The 4157-nt window shown below is 39.6% G+C and overlaps 1 long non-coding RNA gene across 1 annotated transcript in view; it reads left to right on the top strand.

Annotated features, from left to right (window-relative positions):
- Positions 1-2876: 2876 nt before the first annotated feature.
- LOC117285180 overlaps positions 2877-4157 on the top strand; it is a 12120-nt gene continuing 10839 nt past the window's right edge. Inside the window, exon 1 of the long non-coding RNA XR_004516144.1 lies at positions 2877-2989. This is a non-coding gene — a long non-coding RNA (uncharacterized LOC117285180). The remainder of the gene's footprint in view (positions 2990-4157) is intronic.

The raw sequence follows: 4157 nt of genomic DNA on the forward strand, positions 1-4157 counted from the left end.
TGGTGCCGGGGATTGAACTCAGGTCCTTGCGCTTGCAAGGCAGGCTACTGAACCGATTATATTTTTACTATAACTTTTACATCTCTGGTAATGAAGGAGGTTTGAGAGAATTCAAATATGCTCTGGCAGTACAGTTTTTGTTTTGTTTTGTTTCATTTCTTGAGATGGTCTCTCTGTGCAGTTCAGACTTGCCTTGAACCCACTATATACCCTAGGTTAGACTTGAACTTTTAGCAATCCTCCTGCCTTAAGTGCTGGGATTAGATGGGTACTACACATCTGACCTGATAGTCCAGATTTCATGAAAGCCTCTATAGCTTTACATTAATGACTTGGTCTGTGGCTGTGTGGACTAATAGGGATTTGCTGTTGGACTTAAATCCAGATTCTACTTGGTCAGACTCATATGCATGCTATTCTATAGTTTATATATTCTGCTTATTTCTTTAAAAATATTTTATCAAATAAACATGCTTATTAAGGAAGGGCTTTGAAAGAAAATACTATGGGTCCCAACACCTAAATATGCAGTGTAGTCTTGTGTCTACTTGTGTTTTGAGATCTTATTGTAAAGTCAACTTTTAATTTCTCAACATTAAAAACATGCCCCAATTTTTGCAAACATAATGACTTTTGCATCTCATTAAGTGAACATACTGTTATTTGTTTTACCACGACTTTGTGGTTACATTTAGCTTAGTTTTTTTTTTTTTTTTTTTTTTTTTTTACTATGATGGCCATATTTTCTACATAAAGATTATTCTATACTTAGATAATGAAAATGAAACTTCTCAGTCAAAGGAGGTAAGCATTTTAATTAACAAGAAAGTTAATTAACTTAAAAGATTGAGTCTAGTTGCACTGTTACAAATCAGACACAATTTATGCTTCACAACATGCTGCTCAGAATTGGTGGTTGATTATCATTAGAAAAAAATACTCTTATTTGAACTGGAAAAATGGAACATCATTGTTTTATTGTATTTTTATTTTATTTTGAAGTTTATCACTGTTGTTGTTATGGAAGGAATTGGCAAGTGACGCACACAGAGACAAGCTGAATGGAAGTAAAATAATAAGTTTATTTTGTCAACAAAGGGTCAATTGCATTCAAAAAGGTAGTGCCCGTGATCAACCACCTACTAGGTTGCAGCTTCTTCTTATACGATTTCTTAATATTCTTCCTCCTATAGGGTTTTACAGTTGTGATCTCATTCAGGTGGTTACATTTCATTTCCTCAGTTCACATTACCCATGTACAAATTACAGAAACCAGACAGTTAACTTTAACCCAGATGTAACAATTCCTTGTAGTTAGGGAGTTTACCTTGAGATTGGTCTAGCTACCTATTCTAGCACACAGGAACACAGGGTGTTCAAGGTCAGAGATGAGGCCAGATGTCTCACTTCATGGTCAATGCCTCTAGTGTCTGTTAATTTTGAACTAAAGCAGATTGCTGTTAGAGACATCAAAAGTCTTTTATATTTTCCTTATATTGTGTAGGTTTTTAGATTATTTACAAAAGTTCTGTCTATCATTATATCATTGTGTTTTGAGTTGTTTATATTTTTTTAGGCATCTCTGTCCTTTGAGTATTGTCTTTCAAACAGCTTACAAACATAGTCCATATTATTGCATAGGTCTCAGTGATTTCTAATGAATGGATATAGCTTGATCATTTCTCCCACTTTGGGGATTCATATTATCTCTGATTGTACAGATCATACAGAAATGAATTAGTTTGTATAGAAATATATTTCCTTGGCTTTTCCAAATTTCTTAGGAGCAATATACATTATTTAGAGGCAGGAACTAAAAAGGAAACCATCACTGAATTCAGGTGCTTGTATCAAATATCCCTGGAAGGCTGTGTATAAAGAATTGGTCAGTTTTGTTACCTTTGAGGGAAACAGGAATGGAGAGTTTTCACTGAATATTGCTTAGAACTTTTAAAATATTGAACGTGTAAGTTCATTACCTAGTTTAAAAAATTAAGTACATTTAAAAAAGTTAAAACTGAAACAAATGATTGAATTTAAAAGATCCACACCACCAGGAGGCAGCATTGCTCTGTAAGGAGGAAGCTGCGAAGCAAATACAAGGTTGTCCTAAGCGTGGGCACTGGGCTTGGAAATCAACGTTTTTTCCCCTCCCTTTCTATATTATTCCAATTTTCCACAAAGATCTATGTAGAAATAGAAAATGTTTGATTTAAGGAAATAAAGTGCCAAGCCTGTCTCTCTCTAGCTGTGTGGCCATACCTCTCTATATTAATGTTCATATCTCTAATGAAAGTAGAGTTAGTGAGGAAGAGGGGACTTAGATTTAATTTAAAATGTTGATGTGAGGCTAGGGGTGCAGCTCAGTTGTAGAGTGTTTTCCCAGCAGGACTTGCATTCGAGAACAAGAACAACAAGAACAACATTGCCACGTGTGCCAGAGGGCCCTCCAGTTGTGCTATCTCTCACCACTGTGACCGTATATTCCCACTACTCTGTGTTGAATGAATGGAGAAAATCTTCTCTGTGTTCCAGTTTCCTCGTCTATGAAACAGGAGTGTGTCTTGTAGTTGCCTCACAGAGGCAGGTGTGGGCACCTCAGGGGCGGGTGTGGGTTGACCATCTCCCTGAATGTGAAACTGCTGACTCTAGGTGAGCCTTAAGTGGATTTGAATGGATTTACTACCAGCATAATGAGGCTTTCTGGGCAGAGCAGGGCAGCCTCCCAAATGTGTGCGAAAATGGTGTGAGAGAAAGGAGTGGCAAAAAGGCCATTTTATTGTGTTCAGTGGGTAGGACTCTGGTGAGGATCCCAGAAGAGGGCTGGGCTTGCATAGTGCAAGGGAGAGAGCCCACAGGCTGGCTTTCTTTCCTTCTTGTCCTTGTCCGCCTCTTTGTCATCCTCCGCCTTTCCCTTCCTGAAGAGGCACAGCGCTGCTCAACAACTAGGCCACACACTGAGAGGTCCGACAGGAGATTATTTGGGAAGGTAGGTCAGGGAGAGAGGGAAGAGGAGAGAGGAGAGAGAGGGACAAAGAAAGGAAGGTCCTCTTATGTTTGTGGGCCCGGCTATTGCTTATTTATGGGTGGGCTACTTTTAACCTATCACAGGCCAGGTTGCTTATTATGGACTCAGTCCTGCAGAAACTTAGGTTTACCTTCTCTGGACTGTTGTGGCCTTGCAGGGAGGGAAACTAAAGAGCATGAGGTCATTCATTCTAAGAGGCATGAAGAACCAGGAGCATGCAGACTGTGATGGCGGCATCAGGTCCCTAACACTTTCTATCCCCCCTCACTTTCCTCCTTTCTCTTTCTTTCTACTCTTCATTTTTCTCCTTCTCCTTCAATCTGGTACTGGATCTGGAGAACAGGAATCACATGTCACCTCTTGTGTGTAACCTGAGGTGCTCAGACAAAATGTGTCGTTGATGAAAAACTCCTGTTGCCCAGAAACTACCCCCAGACTTAAATGGCCTGATGTGTAACCTTGGTGCCAAAAGTCTTCATTTATGTATTTTTGCAGTGCTAGGGGACAAACCCAGGACCTTGCACATGCTAGGCAATCTCTCTGCCTCTGAACTACACCTCTAACCCAGCTCACAGTTATGGGCTGGCCCAGATATGGGATGAGAGGGGAAAAAGAGGGGTGGTGCCTGAGAGCTGTCAGAAGTAAAAAAAAACGGGGGGAGGAACACCTCTGACTTCATTGCAGAAGGAAAAAACTCATCTTATTGAAGATTGAATGAGCTAATCCAGGTAATGTGGTTAGCACAGAGGATGTGGTTAGTAGATATTTACCATTACTTTTGTTCTTGAGAGCCTCTCAACTCTGGTTTTTCTAAAGAGACTTTTCTTTTGAATCTTACCTTATTTTTTTTAGGAGTAAGATCTATAGTTATAGCTTTGGCTACCCTTGTGCATGATTAATCTTCCTTGTCTTTGTTTCTCCCTGTGGAACCATGGGCAATGTTGAGCAGGAAGTCAAAGAAAGCACATTCCTATTTCTAGAGAGCCACACTCAGTACTGGGTACCTCCTCACCTGTTAGGTCAGTGTATGCTAGTTGCTGTGAATGAGTCTATCCCTGGGGAAGGGGCTTGGTTGGTAAATCTGAATATATGCAAATCTTATGATCAAGCAATTCCATATATATATATA

Source organism: Fukomys damarensis, unplaced genomic scaffold (genome assembly GCF_012274545.1).
Source record: "Fukomys damarensis isolate Sample0158 unplaced genomic scaffold, DMR_v1.0_HiC HiC_scaffold_7, whole genome shotgun sequence".
Lineage (NCBI taxonomy): Eukaryota > Metazoa > Chordata > Mammalia > Rodentia > Bathyergidae > Fukomys > Fukomys damarensis.